This window comes from Ictidomys tridecemlineatus, chromosome 2 (genome assembly GCF_052094955.1).
Source record: "Ictidomys tridecemlineatus isolate mIctTri1 chromosome 2, mIctTri1.hap1, whole genome shotgun sequence".
NCBI classification, from domain to species: Eukaryota; Metazoa; Chordata; class Mammalia; order Rodentia; family Sciuridae; genus Ictidomys; species Ictidomys tridecemlineatus.
Window position 1 is genome coordinate 227,439,729 of NC_135478.1, and position 12,643 is coordinate 227,452,371.

Here is a 12,643-nt window from a genome sequence, read left to right on the forward strand (position 1 = left end):
CATATGTTCAGTAGAATAGGAGACAGTGAAAACAAACGATGAATAAGAAAGAACTGAGGAGGAAATGCATAAATAAGCAGAGAGATCTGAGGAGACATCTATAACGGAGCACAGCAAACCTGAAAAGTGGGGGATACAATTAAAAAATGCAATGTATGTCTCATAGGAGGCCATAGAGAACAAATATTTGAAAAGATAATTGCTGACCATTTTCCAGAATTAAAGAAAATTTGTTTCAATACCTCTAAGTGACGGGCGATGCATACAGAGTTCATAATGGGATACAGAAAGAACAATCCACTTGTAAGTGTATTGCAGTAAAATTATAGATCGTCAAAGAAAAAGTCGACAGGGATTCTGTGGAGGAAAAATAATTAGACTATAAGCAGATTTTGTATCAGCAACAGTAGGTGCAAGAAGAGAGTGCTTTGTATGGCTGAATGATAGCATCTTTCAGTTAGAATTTTATACTTAGCTAAACTATCATTCAAGAGTGGATCAAACGAACACCTTTCCAGGTGTGTAAACAACAGTTTGCTTTTCATAAATTCTTGTGGAAAAATACAGAACGTTGTACTTCAACCAGACGCAACGATCCCCGAGGAAGAAAACGGCGTGCCCAAAAATAACCTGAGTAAAAAAAATGCTGAATATAGAGAAAATCATTAAGTATTTATTTCTTAAGAAAAAAATAATTTGGGACTAAAAAGTTTAGAATTAAAATGTTTTTAAAGATTGTGGTAGGTAAGAAGCAGAATATTAAAAATGAGTTTTAAGGGGTTTGGGCTGTGGCTCAGTGGTAGAGCACTTGCCTAGCATAGGTGAGGCCCTGGGTCTGATTCTCAGCACTGCATAAAAATAAATAAATAACATGAAGTTATAAAAATATTTTTAAAAATGGGTTCTAAGGCATTTATATTTTGGGGGGAAGCCATGTGTATTGTTCAGTTTTAGACTCTTAAGTATGCATACTCATTGGGTAAAGAAAACAATAACAGGATAAAAATAAAATGTATTTTTTCTTAACTTCTAAACTAGAAAAGAACCAAAACAAAAGGATAACTCGGGGCAAGAAGAGAAGGAAGAAAGGAGGTGTAGTACTAACATGTCCAAGTTGTCAATATGTACAACAACAACAAAAAAGACGCATTTCACTTATAAAAATCATTAATATGGTGTATTAGGAGATAGCAATTGACAGGTGTGATCTATCAAGGTGTATAAAATTTTAAAGCATATGCACAGTTGATGCAATTTCTGTAACTTCAAATATCACATGAAATATCACATGCCATAAAAACATGAGAAACAGACTAGGAGACACACAGACCCATCTTAATAATTGCTGCCGGGAGGGTGCAAGAATAACGAGATGGGAGAGAGGAGGAGATGATTTTAAATGTATGCATAGTGTTCTTCACACAAAATAGTCTGAAGCAAACAATCAAAAAGCTAATTAGCTTAATTAATCCTTGCTTTTTTGCTATTTGCCAGTGTGTTCTTCTCGGGCTATTTTTTCATTCAGCGAAATCAGGCATCTCCAAAGCCGCCTGGTGGGTGAGTTCAATGGTGGGACCTGGTGGTGGGCTGGAGACAGGGGGACTTTGGCAGGAAGTCAGTCCTTCTGTGGCATGGTGGGGGGTGAGGGGGGGAGCTCGGGAGCTCGGGGTGAGGGGCACAGGAGCAGCGCGCGGAGGCCTTGGCATGGACGCGGCTCTGGTCCCCTTAGATGCTGCAGCAGGTGGTGAGGGTAGCTTCTCTCGACCTCGTGGTTTCTTGGGATGTACTTCTTAATGTCCTTGCCACACAGGCCCAGCGAGCAGCTAACGTGATGGACATGCCGGTCAGCAGGGTCAGCCCTCTCACAGCACGGGCCTGTGTCGTCTTGGACACCGCAGATACCTACGGGTCCATTTGTCCATTTTACCTTGGTAAAGCCTGCGGAGGGGGAAAGAGAAACAGGATGGATGAGGAGCCTTCAGACCTGTCCGGAGCCAGCTCTTCCTTCTAACTTGACATCAACCCTTGAGAAATGTGCTATGCAGCCATTATCTCTGCCCAAATGGCTTAAAGAAACAATATAATCAACAAACAAATCGTTCTAGGATGTAAAGGTGAATATTACTGGACAGATCAGACACAGGACAAATCCCACATCCAAGTGTCCTTGGGCTGGTGTAAAGGTGGCCAGGAGGCAAGGCTCCCCTAGTGCTCGAGCCTCTGGGTCAGGAGTCAGCCTACTGAGCAGTGCTGTGTGACGCAGGGCCCCGCAGCTCCAGGGTCAGGGAGGAGGAGATTCAGAGAAGGCACAGGGAGGAAGAGGAAGCGGGTCGGCCTCCGAGTCTCCTGCTCTTGGCCGGGAAGGGCCCTGGATGACTTGCACCTGGATGACCGCAGGATGGACCGACGGCTTCATTTGTCCTGTCTGAGCCTCTGAGGAAACTTGCCGGGAGCCAAAGCCCAGGCAGCCTCTGTTGCTTCCTTTTGGGGGAAGATTTTCCTTCTGAAGAGAGGGAAGAAGAGGCCAGGTGAATGGCAGCCTCCCTCTGCAGCCACAGCTGCTGTTTTCCACACTATTAAAACCCCATCCTCGGCTGGGAAGCTGTGGGTGGAAGGAGGGGCGGGCAGACCCGCGACTTTGTGTGCCTGGCTGGAGGCCCCAGCCCTTGAGCTGCTTGACCTTGATCTGCTTGACCTTGAGCTGCTGTTCTTTGGTTGTAAAGGAGGGAACTCCTCCCTGCTGTGCCTGCAGTGCCTCCCGAAGCAAGGCCTGGGCCCAGAGAGGATCGCACACTGTTTCCTCTTCCAATTTGTTGTGTTTTCCTACTTCCTTCGCCTTGCTGACCCGCCCGGTCTCTGTCTCCCTTCCTGTGCTCTTAGTTGTGGCCTGCTCCTTGCACGGGGACCCTTCATGCGTCAAAAGCTCAGAAGCTTCCTCCCAGCCCTGTCCGCTGAACGTCCTCCCTCCAGCCAGGCAGCCTCATCCTTCTCTGCCTGTCTTGGGGGAGCCCCTACACTTCCCTGGTCTCCGAGTCCTGGGGCTCCCTGAGCCCCCCTGCCCCCCTGCAGGGTGCTGGCCCACCCCACCCTCCGCCTTGTTTGGTGCCTTGGTTCCTGCTGTTCCCACCTTGACCTCTTCACTTCTAAGCTCTGTTGCAAATTGGAATCAGCCCCCTCCGAGCAGCTTTCTAGGACTGAGATCACCCGCAGCTCAGCTGTCAGGAGATGCTTTCGCCAACTAAGGGGACCAACATCTAAGGCTGGGGTAGGAGAGGACGAAGGAGCAGGCCAAGCAGCCCGCAAGGCAGGGAGCTTGCTCTGAGCCACTGGGCCCCAGGGGCCGAACTTCCAGCTTTGAAGCTGGGACACGGTGGGACAGGGAGCAGAGAAAATGGGCTGAAACGAAAGCTGGGGTCCAGATGGACACCCCTAACAGAGTTACCAGAAGGCAGAGGACGGCCAGCTGAAACTGGACACGAGGCTGGCCCGGCTTTCCCAGAGTCTGGGAGTGGCTCTGTTCTCCTGCTGCTGCACCTACTCACCATGAACTTGGCAGCTTAGGACAGCACGGGTTTATTTTCTGGGTTTCTGTGGAGCAGAGGTTCGACCTGTGTCTCACCAGGCTGAGATCCAGGCAGGGAAAGGCTGTGCTCTTTCTGGAGGCCCCAGGGAGGAGCCCGTTTCCAAGCTCATTCAGGTCACTGCCTTGTGGTTGCAGGACTCATGTCCCCATTTCCCTGCTGACCACCAACTAGGGCCACACTCAACTCCCGGACACCTCTCTCTGGTTCCCTCTTAAGGCCAGCTGTGGTCTTCAGTCCTACAGGCTGCAGACTCCCTGACGTTTTCTCGTGTGATTAAAGTGGGCCTCTCGAGGTGATCAGAAAAATGTCCTGTCTTAAGGTCCAGAACCTAGTCACATCTGTAAAGTCCCTTTACCACACATGCTCAGGTTGTGGTGTGAACTAATCAATAAAATCACTAAGAGTGTAAGTTATAGGTTATAGATTAGTAAAAAATATAGGTTATAGATATACGATTTTGATAAGTGAGATAGGACAATTATAAAGCAAGAACTGACATAGGTAGGCCTAAGACTCCATTGTGCTGCCTTCTATAAATAAAACTGTTGACTCATTTAGGAGGAACAGAAATGAAAGCTGTCTTCTTGTTTTTCTGTACTTTGTACCCCACAGAATGTACCCAACTCAGGACATGGTGGTGGCCCTGGTGAGCTACACCCTGGATTTGAGTACATGTAGGGGTCTGCATGACTTTGAAATAGACTGTCGCCCCTGCTCAGCTGAAACTCAGGATACGGTTGTCTAACGCTTGTTTGGACCCAAGATGCAGGTAAGCTAACTCCTTTTTTTAGCTTCTGTAACTTGCTTGCTTGTATACACTGAGAATAGCCCCTGAGCTCTGGTTTTCATCCTTAAATCCCCAAGACACAGGCCAGGAAATCGCGGTGACCCACAGCGCATCAGTTTCTACGGGTGGGAGACAGTCCCTGGCCGGGGAAATAAAGCTCTTTTTTGTTTGAATTTGGACTTAGAGTGTTTTCTGAGGCGGCTCCCGCGACAGTCCAGAGATACAGTGAGAGCATCCTGGTCAGGCCTCTCTGGCCAGTGCAGGGGCCACGTGGCCCATGATGAGCCTTAAGCAGGTCCAGCTGTGCTTGCCAGGAGGCCACGGGGCAGGAAGCCCTGGAGATCATCACAGCCAGTTTTACCCCCTGCTGGTTTCTTACCTACCCCACACTGCCCTGTCGCAGGGTTTTTTTGAGTTAGATTACGTTTGTCTCTCAGGGTGTTTTTGCTCTCTGTTTGGTTACACTATGTATGCCTGATCTGGAGGTCGTGTCTAGAAAATGTGCACACATACAGAAGAGGAATCGCCATCATAGGACGAATTGGAGGGGTGCTGACAGGTTCCGCTCTCTTGATCCAGGGCTCCTTAAATTCCATTATTGACAACAGTGAGGCCTTATGGCTTCAGGAGGTGTCTCTGGACATGCAGATTCTTCTTGGCAGGTTAGGAGACGAGTCCATTGACAAATCTCTGGTTGAGATCGCCTGGCTAAGGTGTCAGTGAAGGGTTTGAAGGGACAAGGCTCAGGACAGGTCACTTATGAAAAGAAGGCCAGAAGGAAGTTCAGGACCCTGGAGAGCTACCCAGCAAAGCCAGTCTGAGTAGGGTGTCAGGTGGGCCGTGGTCACGTGGGGATATTCCCAAGGTGAGCAAAAGAGTGCAGAGGAGGGGGGAGGGAGGTCCACGGGTCAGAGCCAGAGCCAGGCCACGGGAGTCCATGGTCAGCTCAGCCACTCAGAATCTCTAGTCTTGGACACCTTCTTAAGCCATGTGTGTGTGTGTGTGTGTGTGTGTGTGTGTGTGTGTGTGTATGTGTGTGTGTGTGTGTATGTGTGTGTGTGTGTGTATGTGAGAGTGTGTGTGTGTGTATGTGAGTGTGTGTGTATGTGTGTGTATGTGAGAGTGTGTGTGTGTGTATATGTGAGTGTGTGTGTATGTGAGAGTGTGTGTGTGTGTGTATGTGAGTGTGTGTGTGTGTATGTGAGAGAGTGTGTGTGTGTGTATGTGAGAGTGTGTGTGTGTATATGTGAGTGTGTGTGTATGTGAGAGTGTGTGTGTGTGTGTATGTGAGTGTGTGTGTGTGTGTATGTGAGAGAGTGTGTGTGTATGTGAGAGTGTGTGTGTGTGTGTATGTGAGTGTGTGTGTGTGTGTATGTGAGAGAGTGTGTGTGTGTGTATGTGAGAGAGTGTGTGTGTGTATGTGAGAGTGTGTGTGTGTATATGTGAGTGTGTGTGTATGTGAGAGAGTGTGTGTGTGTGTGTATGTGTGTGTATGTGTGTGAGAGAGTGTGTGTGTGTGTATGTGAGAGTGTGTGTGTGTGTATATGTGAGTGTGTGTGTATGTGAGAGTGTGTGTGTGTGTGTATGTGAGTGTGTGTGTGTGTATGTGAGAGAGTGTGTGTGTGTGTATGTGAGAGTGTATGTGTGTGTATATGTGAGTGTGTGTGTGTATGTGAGAGAGTGTGTGTGTGTATGTGAGTGTGTGTGTGTATGTGAGAGAGTGTGTGTGTGTGTATGTGAGAGTGTGTGTGTGTGTGTGTATGTGAGTGTGTGTGTGTATGTGAGAGAGTGTGTGTGTGTATGTGAGAGTGTGTGTGTGTATGTGTGTGTGTGTATGTGAGTGTGTGTGTGTGAGAGTGTGTGTGTGTATGTGAGTGTGTGTGTGTGTGTATGTGAGAGAGTGTGTGTGTGTATGTGAGAGTGTGTGTGTGTATGTGTGTGTGTGTATGTGAGTGTGTGTGTGTGTATGTGAGTGTGTGTGTGTGTATGTGAGTGTGTGTGTGTGTGAGAGAGTGTGTGTGTGTATGTGTGTGTATGTGTGTGTGTGAGAGTGTGTGTGTGTGTATGTGTGTGTGTGTGTATGTGAGTGTGTGTGTGTTTGTATGTGAGTGTGTGTGTGTGTGAATCCGTGACGTGAAGACGATGGCATCTCTCAGTGGTTGTTGTCAACATAACCTACACCCCAACGCACTGTTCTTCTACCCCTTTGACACTCCACCTGTGAAAGTGATGGAGCACTCAAACCCGGGAGAGTGGGGAGGGCCTCCGAGGGAAGAGAGGGAGGGAGACTCTATCACCCCAGGCCAGGATGATGGGCAGGTCTGCAGGCCCTCTCCGGGGGGCGCACAGTACCCATGTGTCCACCCGGTCATCCTTGTTACCGTGGGCTGCATTCCCTCTGTGAACAACTGGGGATGCATGGGAACCTGGACACCTTGCCTGGGAGGACGTGCCTAAGTGCCCGTGGAGGGTTGGAAGATGGAGTTGCAGCCAAGTCCTTCCTGGCTGGGTTTTCAACACCACCTTCCTGCAGGTGTAGACCAAGGCTGCTCCCAAGCCTTCTCACGGGCCACTTTCTGGTGGTGTGTGGGTGTGAGCAGGTGTGTGTGAGATTTTGGGGCTGAACCCAGGGCCTGGTGCAGGCTGGGCAAGTGCTCTGGTCACTGAGTCAGGCCTGAAGGTATTGTAGGTGTTAATCTGCTGACTCTAGGAAAGGAGATTGTGCTCTATGAAATGCAGGCCTCACCCCATCCATTGAAGGCCTTGAGAACGCATCCCGAGCAAAAGGGCATCGTGGGGGGTGGTTAAACAACAGAAATTTATTTTCATGGCTCTGGGGCTGGAAGTCCAAGGTCAAGGTGATCTGACAGGTCCTGGTGAGGACTCTCCTGCTGGCTTGCGGATGACTGTCTTCTCACTGTGTCCTCCGGTGGCAGAGAGAGCGGGCTCCCTGGGTTTTTCCCTGGAGGGCGCTAATCCCATCCCCAGGGCCCCATTCTCGCGTGTGCGTCTAACCTCCACTACTTCCCCAGGCCCTGCCTCCACTACTGAGCATCCACGTTAGGGCTTCAGCAGATGCGTTTCTAGGGGAGAGGGGTACAGACACTCGGCCCATAACAGAAAGGACAGGTGTCCCTGCACAGAAAGAACCCTGCCCCCGGACAGCAGTTCAGCTCCCGTCTATCTCCCAGCCCACGGTTCCAGGCTCCCCAGCCCTTGCAGCCTTATGACCCGACTCCTTACAGCCAGCTCGCAGAGAGTCTCCTAATACTTGTTTTTTGGGAGACCCCCAACTAATACGCGCTTACAGACAGATTTTGAGTTAATGATTCTCTGGGCTTCATATTCAGCCAGGTCTGGTTTTCATCAGCCAAACTCAAGAGATTTGAACTATGACGTACCCCTGGAAACAGTCACCCTACTGTAAAGTTCATCTTCCTACTATGGGATCCAGGGCTGGACTCCGCCCATCACCCCTGGTGCCTGGGGCTGGGCTTGCCAACCGGGTTTTCACTGAGAAGTGCTTAAGTGGATCTAAGCGTTCCTCGTTGTCTCTTTATTCATCAACCGATTTCCATACCCAACCATGGTCCCATTTTAGAGATTTAAAAACTACAAGTTAGATAGGAGGGGGAGGGGATGAAGGACAGGCAGAGTGACGGCGGGAGTGCTGCGTTCTTTCCCTTTATCCAGCGCAAACCTGCTCCTCCAGAATAGCGAGGAGAACCACGCTGGCTCGGCCAGCTTCTCAAGGTCAGTGTGGACGTCCCATCGAGGTTTCATCTTCCGCCGTGTGTTTAGATTCCATTTTTGAAGAAAAGAAAAATTAATTATCACTAATAACATTAATGATGCACTGCAGCTTTGTACCTCAGAAAGCACTTTTATATATCTGACTTCAGGTCATGCTTTAAACAGTCCTGTGCCGTAGGGAGGCCTTGGTAGAATAAATCCTTGGCGTGTGGGAGTGGTTTTCCACAAGCTCTCTCAAGCCCTTGGATTCAAGGTGTGTCAAACAAGGGAATGAAATACAATAGAAAAACTTGAAAATAGAATAACTCTGGACACGATGAGCAGAGGACAGTGATGCTGAAAGGAGTTTGACTGCCCATGACCTTGGATGTCTTGTAGCTGCCCACCGTCAGTGGCCCTCGCTCAGCTCCTCGGCTCATTGCAGCCTCCCTGGCCAGGTCTGGGATCGACTGGTGCTAGCTGAAATTGGAGAAGTGGAGCTTTCCAGGGTCCACTGCAGGGGTGGTAAATTGTCATGGTTCCTTGTCAACATTTCCCACTTCCCCGATTCTCAGAATCCTTGTGTGGCACAGTTCTAAGTGGCCACTGCTAAGGGACTGGACTTGGCATTTGATCCAGCTCTCTTTGCCATACTAGCATCCTCAGAAGGATTATGTGTCCCCCTCCCCTGCTTTTTTGTGCTAGGGATTGGACACAGAGCCTTGCACATGCCAGTCAAGTGCCCTGAGCCGCAGCCCCAGGACCTGAAGCATTCTGTATTTCTCACCGGGGCTCCGAGAATTGTATCAGAATGGAAAGGGTGCCCGGAGCCTGAGAGCAACTTCCACCGAAGGGAAATGGACCACCCAAGGGAATCGGTGGACTCAGGTCCAGACCCGGGTTTTCCTGTCCAGCAACCTGTTATCATTATTGATATGTCTCCCATGGAGGAGGAGAGAATCCCTTCCTGTTCATAGTTGTTGATGCGTTTAGAACATCTGAATCAGAAGGAGCCTCAATGCCTACCCGTTGCCCCGTCCAACCCATCGTGGCCAGGTTGGAAGACTTCCAGGGTCAGCTCTTTCTATTTTGGGTTCCTGGGTTGGATTTCTGTCTTCTTCCCTGGAGTATTCAACACTTGGCCCTGGTCCTCCCATTACATGGGCCCTGAAACTGGTAAACGTGTATTTTTCGCTGCGAGGGTGGACGTCTAATTTGTTCAGATGCATCTCTCTCCAGGCGGCTCCCAAACAGTAGATCTGAGGGACCGTGCTGTTCATGGCCTTGGGTGGGTCCTCTCGGGCAGATGGGTGCTCTGTGGGGAGCATTTTCGTATCTCTGTGACAACTGCCTTCTCTTCTGGCAGGGCCGGGTGATTCTCTGCAGGAGCACAGGCAGCGAGGGGCGTCTCAGGTGGCCCTTGTCACATGGGTGGCTCTGGAGGCTCTCTCCACCACCCGCCTGGGTCACCTTCCAGTGCTGTGAGGTGAAGATGGCTTCCGCTAGGTCCCTGAGCTCTCTCCATGTGCCATTTTGATGGATGGCGATTTTTTCCACCATGTAAGCTGTTTTGACGTGAAGAGTGTGCTTTTCCAAGGCACTTTTGAACCGATCGTTTGCCATCAGCCTTTGACAAAGCTGCATATTATCGGAAATGCCAAAGGAGCCGCTCTGCTCCTGCTATAACTCACCAAGCATATTAGGCGCTGAAATTCTAATACCTCATTTTCATGACAAACGATGCAACAAGAGCCCAAAATGGCGGCCATGAATCTCCCTTGCAGCCTGTGATTGCGGTGGGAGAAGGGGAGCAGGGACACTTAACCTCCTGGCCCTGCGCAGGGTGGCCTGGGGCTGGGGAAGCCGACCACGGAGAAGGCTGCCTTCCTGTGGCTCTGGTGCCCTGGTGACTCTGAGAGGACTGAGCTCTACAGCAGGGGGACATGTCAGGAAGCCAGGACTGCAGCAGTCACACTGGATACCGCCCGGAACACAAGGCCTCGGCTGGGGTGGCCTGACAGCCACAGGAGTCTCCTGGGGACAGCACAGTGCTCTCAGGTGAAGATGGCGCTCTAGGGGCTCTGTAAGAGCGCCAGAGGTCTCTAAACAGTTTGTCAGCCTCCATTTTACCAGCCTGATATGCAAGTGGTGATATGACTTCCTGTGTCAACCCTGGGGACCTCCAAGTATGCTGTGCATGTAGGATGGCGCTGATCTCAGGATGGCTGGGCTCCTTCTGTAGGAGACGCTCCTTAGAGGAAGGGCCACCAGTGTCCTGGCTGGATGCCCCTTGGCGTGAGCTTCTTGGACCAGGCTTTGTCTTGCAGTGAAGCAAGGGGGTGGCTCAGCCCTTGCCACGTGCCACGTTCTTGAGCTCTGTGACGTGCATGGCCTGCTTCAGTCCTCACAACGGCCTGAGGAGGCTCGCAGCATTGTAGGTCCATCTGACAGGTGACAGAGACAAGGCCCGCACGTGAATGATGCCGAAGTTAGGTGTCTCAGGCTGGGCTTGCCTCCCCCCGCGGGAGCTCTCCCGTAGGCCTGGCGTGCCGGGAGGTGGTGTGAGCCGGGTGGTGGGGTAAGGCTCCTGCCGAGTGCTTAAAGAGCTCACCCTCGAGTGGAGCACGGCAGCAGACCCTGTGCCCGCGTTCTCTCCTCATGAGCCCCTGGACTGCCAGGGCCTCGGGGAGGCGGCACCTCAGGCTCAACACTCCACGGTCCATAAGCGCTTGCCAGATCAGCGAGCCGTCCTCCAGCAGCTGGGCCAGGCTGGCCATCTCCGGGGGAGAAGGAAGAGTGTCCAGGGTGGAAACAGGCCGGAGGCTGAGGCCACCCCCCTGACCCCAGTGGTCTGACCACTCAGATCATGGTAGCAGCCCGTCATTCCCCTGCTCGGTGCTGACCGTCTGCATTCTGGAGATACAGCCATCAATCCGGCACGGAGTCGGGTCGACCAGGTACCTCAGCACTTACAGGGCAGCCTGGCCACGGCCACAGCAGAACAGTGGGCAGACCAGAGCCTTAAGCGAGGCTTCCAGCGCAGCCCGGAGGAATGCTTTCTAGCCCAGGAGATATGCTGGCTGGATCAAGCCCCCAAAGAAGAGTTCTCTCAATGTCTCCGCCTCGTACGGACTCCATTTGCCAAAGCAATGAGGATGTGTGGGAAGAGGCGTCCCACCCCAAGCCCCTCACCCTGATTTATTTGCAGTTTCTGAACTCCCACCCTTGGTCACTTTGGGCCCCTGCAAATTTATGACCTTTGCAGCCTGACTCTGCAGGGCAGGGCTCTTGGTCAGAGAGGATCCAGTCTCAGTGGGACAGTGGGATCCTGAAGGGTCAGAGGTGGGTGATGAGGCTGGACATCAGGGGCAAGGGGAGGATGTTACTGTAGCAAGCAGCAGGGCCTGACCCCCAAGAGCAGAGCCTGGGCTCTCCCCGAGCAAGGAGCTCGCAGCACCGAGGGACGCCCACGCCCACACACCAGAGGGAGCCACGGAGGGATGGTCAGGAGCAGGGGCCAGTCCTGGGACCAGAACCACTGACCAAAGGAGCGGCCAGAGCAGGAAGGAGTCCTGCAACGTGGCAGATGGGTACAGCACTGATGTCCTGCCCTTCTCCAGAGGGACCTATGGCATCTACTCAGGTCGCCAGATGCTTGGGAAGGGAAAGATCTAAGCATTTTGAGGATCTTTGGACATCAGTGGAGTGGATCTCCAGTATCCTATTGTCCTGCATGTCCCAGACCCTGTCCCCTTAGAGCAGGGGAACCTGGGACCCACTAAACAGTGGAGTCTTGTTGGCTCAGGTTGGCCAACCCGGGATCCACGGAATTTCTGGATCCAACTGGTGGTCGTTTCCCGTCTTTGAAGTCACCATTAGACTAGACACACAGGGCGCTGGCAGGAGCTCCACACTGTGTCACCTGTGGGTGAGAGCCATTGTTGTGCAGAAAGCCCTGTCACAGCCCTGAGCTGCCTGCCCATGACCAAGATAAAAACACCCAAAACAGTGTGGTACTTGGGGTAGAGATCCGTGCAAACTCTGGAGGCCTCGCAGTGGTGTTCCTGGTGTATTTCCTGTAGTTCGCCAGCCTGCAGGTGAAAGGGACCACCGCCAGCTGCCCATGCAGTGGCCCCGTGTGCATGGCTGTCACCTCACTGCGGGAGCAGAGGGGCAGGCGCTCAGGTATGTTTTGGGGTGCAGTTGCTGATCTGCTTGGTCTTCATCAGAAGGGACTGCCGGGCGCTCCTTGCATGTCCCCGAGAGCCAGCAGCACCTGTTTGTCGTCTTGTCACAGGGCTGCATAACTTCTCATTTTCCCAAAGATACATCGGGGTGGCCTGCAGAATCCCACGACAGCCCACTCTGTACATGATGTCATGGTGAACAAGACTGTGGGGGTCTCTGCGAGACTCAGGTGTACAGAGGGGCAGACACAGCGACGGTCAGGGAGAGGCCCTGCAGGGGTGCATGGTGGCCCAGTGGTCTGGGCCTGGGGGACTTCCCTGCAGCACGAGGATAATGATTCCATCTTGCATCT